Source organism: Apis dorsata, unplaced genomic scaffold (genome assembly GCF_000469605.1).
Source record: "Apis dorsata unplaced genomic scaffold, Apis dorsata 1.3 scaffold_74, whole genome shotgun sequence".
In the NCBI taxonomy this organism is placed as follows: Eukaryota; Metazoa; Arthropoda; class Insecta; order Hymenoptera; family Apidae; genus Apis; species Apis dorsata.
Genome location: NW_006263372.1, coordinates 3,080,117 through 3,086,706, shown reverse-complemented (window position 1 = coordinate 3,086,706; position 6,590 = coordinate 3,080,117).

Below are 6,590 nucleotides of genomic sequence, written 5' to 3'. Positions count from 1 at the left end.
CCCCCTCCTCCTCCCCGTGAAAACCTTCGAACCTATCCACCCGTCCTAACAAGCCCGTTTACGTTCACCCTGTAAACCTGGTGACGTTACACCGCCCTTTACACGAGACGAGACGTCTGAACACGCTCTTCTGGCTTTTCGATACGGGGGGACGGATTTATTCGGGACCTGTTTCGAGTGAAGGAAGACGATAGACGCAGAAACGATTGTCGTCCAACACACGCCGCACGAAGAGAATTATACAATTTTCAATTATCGGTGTTTACGTGTACTTTTGGAATTAGAATTTTCTTTGGAAATTTTCGAAAGAGAATTTAGATTCGAAAGGATATTATTAATTTTAAAAAGTTAATCCAATTAGTAAACAATCGAGGATTAGAAATATTCGCTATGAATATAATATTTTCGGCGAAAGTATTAAAATCTCTAAATGCTCGAGAGTTTCGTTGGAAAAAGAAAAAAGATCTCGAACGAATCTCCTCCCGCCTGGGTACATTTGCAAGAACGAGCCCGCCCCCATTGTAACGAAGCAGAATTTCACCGAGGCCACAATTACGACAATAGCGAGAGCGGGGAGGGCTTTAACGAGTCGCAACAGAGTATAAAGTCAGGCATCACCTCGTTCCTGTTAAAGACAGAAAATCCCCGTCTGCCGTTTCCTCGGGAAACGGGGTCTAGTTACCGGACACTCTAATTACCACTTTTGGATCTAGCGTTACAAAAGAAACCATTTCATAATTGGTGTCACAGCCAGACGACTTCGAAATGGTGAAGTTAAATAAAGTGGTGGTTAATCGATCGTGGCGAGTAATTGTCAGCACGCCACACGCTTCGTTATCGAGTCTCTTTTATCCTTTCTTGATCGATCCGCCTAAACAACTTCTCTGGGACAACTTGCCTACTTCTCGAATTCGGCAATTAGTGAATAATAATTTTTACGAAATTGGATCGAAATTGGAAGATGGTAAAGATTGTAGAAGAGTTAAATCATAATTCTGATCGAGAGATCTTGAATAGAAAAATAACTTGTATTTGTATACGTTTGTATAAAGAGTGATATTTCTTCTTTTTTTTTTTTTTTTGAGTTATTAATGGTTCGAAGAATCACTTCATATCTCGTGTCATAATTTACAAACTTTTGTATACAAAAATAGAATTTCTCTATTCACCAAGCTCGTCACCGTGCCACCAAATTCATTCAAATTATACAAATAGAAACGTGAGATGAATCCCAACGAATCCCCGGAACGAGTTGCAAAGTGTGCGCTGCGAAGTTTTAACTAAATCAATACGTTAATACATGCTAACCGTGTCGACGCCTCCGCGAGAAAAGAATACGCAAGTGGCATTTGGCGAACTTTCCAAATCCTATTAATGTAAAATACCTCGAATTCCTCGAATGATCCCGTTCTTACTAGGCCGTTTCTTACGTACCGCGCATACGCGTTAGAACTCGCCAAGAATTTGAATACAGTGCCGCTCTCGAGTAACAACCTCCCTTACCACCATCAAAACTCCCATCAAAAACCGGATGATCCCAAAACTCTATTCGATTCGATTCGATCGATCGAGACCTTATGAAACATCCCTTTCAAACTCGGCGGCCAATCGCCGCTTCCGGACAAATGTTAATTTTATACGGCGTTAAATCCGTGGGAAGGAAACCTCGACGAGGACGTCGATCGACGTCGCCCGAAATCGGCCTTCCGAGGCTTTATCCGCTGCTTTTCCTTATCCATCTCCTCCTTCACCTCCGCTTCGTTTCGATTCGATCGATTGGCGAGGTGTTCGCCAACCTGCGCGCATATCGCGCGCGTTTGGGACGATACATACAGTCGTATATATAGGGATAGGTACTTTGCGAAGGAGGGTTGTGTTTCAGGTGTCGAGGTGGAGAAAAAGAGTGGCGGGGAGATGGAGACGGGGCGAAGGATCGAAGGGAGAAGGAGAATCATCGATGGAGGGACGCAGAGGGTGGTAAGGTAAGGTAAGATGGGGTGAAGAGCCCATCTGGCTTCCAATCAGAGTGTTGCCATCAGCACATGTGTTCACGGCACGTTGAAGGTGGCGGGTCAATCAACGGGGGTGCATCTCTCTTCGGCTCCTCTCCCTCCCCTATCCGCCCCTCGTTCACCCAACTTTATATCACATAATCGAGCTTCGAACCCCCTGCCTTCCTCCTCCTCTTCTTCTTCTTCTTCCTTCGGTTCCTCTTCTTCGCCACGGATTCTCAAACGCCTTCCTTCTCGTCCTTCGCCCGGATAGACGCACGTTCTCCACGATAGACATCACGAACCCTTCACGACCCTTTTCAATTCCGACCTTTACAACTTTAAGACGTATCAACGGGCTTTATCTAACGGCGTTTGGGAACGGCTGATTACGAGGATATATATATATAGAGAGAGAGAGGCCGGAAATTCATCGACTCGGTTATAAACGAATAAATTGTTGAGCGATCAACAATTTCAATCGCATCCGCGCTTATCCCTCGTATCCGCATGGATAACGAGCTTTAGAGCAACGACTCGAACGATATTCCATCTGCTCGTATATACCTTCTTATGCAAATTATCAGATGAGACGAGGAGAACAGTTCGAGTAGTTGATCTTGACCATTGTGCCATGACGAAAACATCTGCGACATTAAAGAGGAAATCCTAATTTCACGCCTAATTTTATTTTTATTATTATTTATTTTTTTTTCAGCTGCATCGATTCACGCGAGAGATTTTTCAAGTGTCCTTTTAACAAATTCGACTTTTCTCCCTTTATCATGCAAATGTGGCTTAACCTTTGTTAGTTCGCATTTAAACGAGTCCCACTCGTCCTATGCTAATTCGCCAATGCCTCTTTCAATGTACGATAAGTTTGGAGTATGCACGATTCTAATTTGACAATGGATGCAACTGGTGCACATCTTTTTTCGAGTGGTGAACAGTTTGATATCGAAAAATATAAAGAGTTTTTATTTTTTTCAAAGGTAAGAAAATTAGATAAAACGAGATCTGTGTAAAGAGTAGCTTCTGTAGCTTTCCTTTTTGCGTACTTGCGTCGAGGAAGCATTAAGATTCTTTAATAGAGTGCCCTGTCTAATTGTATTCGAACGTTTGTAACGAGTCTTTTTTGTCCGTTGCGTAACGTACGCATGGCGGAGCGACAGGATCAATCACGGCCTTGCAACCCTTTCAAACACGTGCACTAGGGATGAGGTAACAATTTCATTTGATGTACGTGACACGTGGGATTACGCTGCTAAGCAAAGAAAATTAAATTAAAACGTGCATAGTAACGCAAGAAGAATTCTCGACGGTTCGAAACAGTTTGTCAATTCAGAAAATTTTCAAATTAATCAATACAATATCCTTAAAAATTCCGTTCCATCGAAATTATAAATCGAAATATGAGCAATCTTCTCTCGATTCGATGAAAAAAAAAAAAGGCAGATCATTTTTGTAACGGACAAAATAAATAGTTGCAACGATTACTTATCACGAGTGACCAGTCACCTAACGAACCCCCCGAGGATTCGCTGTCAGTAATTACTCCCGGCTCCATTCTTTCGCCGGCAATCTCACCGAAAATCGCTTTATCTTTCTTACGGCAGATCCTAGCGTCGAATTAAGCGAGTGCAGTTTATTTGCTCGTATCGACAGTATTTTAGAGATAAAGAAGAGCGAGCGAGTCGAGGAGGATAAAAAAAGAGAGAGAGAGAGAATGGAAGGGGTGGAAAGAGGGCGAACGAAAGAGGGATTGGAAAGAGAGGGGTGGACCGAAAGACCGAAGAGAAGCGGATAGGTAGTGGTAACGGTGGACGGTGGGTGGGTTGTGCATGGACTCGCGAGATACGAGAAATAATGGTGGCACGTATACGCGCGCCGCTTGTACACACAAGACCACATGCACCGGGAGAAACTGACCGCCGAACAGTTCCAATGGGGGCCTGCTCGCCACTCCGCCGGTAATAGTCTCGACAATAATCATTTATTGTTCCTCAATGGCGTCGACGCGCTCCCGGAGCCCGGCTAACAGCCCTGCCGAGGAAGGCGGGGAGGACGAGAAAGAGTAGGGGGTGGCAACAATTTAAAGTCGACAGTCCACCCTCGTGAAAGTCCACCTCGCGTGGGCGCGACCCATCCTGTAAAATGTTTACCGATAATCGACCGATTATGAAGGAGAGAGAGGCGTATTTCGTTCAGCTCCCGTTACCCATTTTAACGGGGAGAGATCAAATGTGTCTTGTGTCTTAATTTTCAATTGACGAAGAGAAAGGGGAGAATATTATTCGATTCGGCATTTTATTCTTTTTAGAAGAGTTTTATATATCTGAGATGAAAAATTTATTTGGAACTTTAAGTTAATTTATTTTCCTGTATAAAAGCACGATGTTGCTGGATGGATTTTAGTAACGTTTTTGGTATGTATGAAATATAAAAATTATTTAATAAAGTTCGTGAAATGAAAACAGATACCGTGATACTTTTTGCCAATCTCCTCGTTTCGAGCAATGATAAGCTCAATATAATATTAATTGAATTAACCGATGAATTACGCGAAGAACCAGGTTCATTTCAATTTCAATACGGGACGAGATATTCGATAAGATTGAGAAATTCGGCAGGGGAGAGAAGTTGGTCGAATCCTATCTGTCGGAGGAAAGGAGGAATCACTAATGCGGCATGGTGCATGTACACGCTCATGTACAGAAGCCGTAGTAGCATTTACATGGCGCATCGGTAATAAACACTTGCCGAGCAAACGGTGTGTGCTCGACGTTTGATTGGGCCGGGCGCGTAATGACAGGGCATTGTCATGCAAATCTTGTGTCGGAACCCCGCCGCTTATGGCCCCGGGCCCCATTAAGCTTGCAGGCATTCGCTTATCGCCCTGTTTGGTGACCGTAAATCGTCAATTTGCGAATCCTCCGAACTTACCATCCCTCCTTGAAACGCTCCTTAATTCGCTAGGAATAGATAGAGGTCGCTCGATTCACCCCCTGAGTTAGTTTCCTTGGTCAATATTCAACACAGTTCGAGCGCATATATCCGTAAAATTATCCAACCAAGCGACGGGTCCAACAATTATTTATTTCTCGGCTTCACAAGTTCGAAAGTTATCGATAGATTGCGAATGGAAGAATTGTAAAATCATGGAAGCTTAATAACGTTTAGAAAAGGAAATTAAATAAATCTCGAGCGGAGATTTTTTTCCTTTTTCTCTGGCACGCAAACGATACGAAATCTGTGGCTGCGTTTAGACATTATGTGGGCAGTGGCGTGGCGATGCCTCTCAGTGGCCATGCGTATCTGCAATAACAGGATCACGAGCTTATAGCCGGAGCTTAGAGGGTTCGATCAATTATTGTTCTGCTTCCTATCTACGTCACGCCGGCCTGGAGCGTCGAGCAACAACGAAGCCAGGCTGAGCAGAGCTCGCCGCCGCCGCCGCACTTCCTGCTGTTATTAGGAAGTAAGCTATCCTGTGTTCTAGAAACTGTCACGTTACGATGTTTACGTTCCAGCATTTTCGGGCTAATATCAGAGAACCGCCAGAGATAACGGTTATCGCCTCCCCTTCGCCCCGATAAGCACGCGTGTTTCTTACATCGCAAATTGTAAAATTGCGCCCCCGTCGAAATTGCGAGAATCGTGTCAAGATACTTAATTATTATAACTTTCGAATAATTTCATCGAACGTGAATCGATAATCATTAGACGTAAGACACGAACGAGGCCATTTAAATTTTTCTTTTCAACGATACGTAAAATACGAAGAATTTATGATGCTCGAGTTAAAGAAAGAAATTTTTCTCCAGTTCTTCTGTCGAGGTTAATGTTACTTATTAGTGGATACGTAGAATGATATATATATATATATTTTTTTAATTCTATTAAGAGAATAAGAAAATAAGTCACGATACTTTGATATATCATCAAGTATATTTATTATAAACTCGTTTGTACGTTAAAATGATTTCGAAATTTTTCATTCACCGCGTAAATAAAATCGTCCATTTATTTGCACCGTTGGTAAAATTAACTCGATTAATCCCATTCGATGAACACGTATTCGAATTTATTTAATTATATTTTCGTATGAATAGTAGCAGGTTATAAACATAGCAATATAAATTGTCGCTTGCCTATAGACCTGTCACAACCAACTATATCGTCACCGGTTAGGCCGCTTATCTACGTACAGTGGCATGCTAATCAACGGGGTTACTGCTACATCTATACGCATTGAACGTTTCCGGCTAGTTATCTCGATTTGTCGAAATAATCCCGGGACAAATCACGGGTCAGATCGCCGTTTCGAGCTTATCTTCGTTTCTATTTCCACGTTTGCCCAAACGCTCGAATCCCGTTCGTTTAATACGTTCCCAGACAGTTTCGTTCCAAATCCAAGGGAAAAAAGTTAGGTTTCGAGGGATCTTCGATTCCTCCTCTTGGAAACTTGGATTCTTCCTGTGTGCGAATCGACATCTGTGTTGTAGGGACAGGGAGGGGAGAGGAGGAAGAGGCGAGGAGGAAGGGCAGTTTCCTCGCCGGAAAATAAATTGCAGTTCGGGCCGAACGAAGAAATAAAGA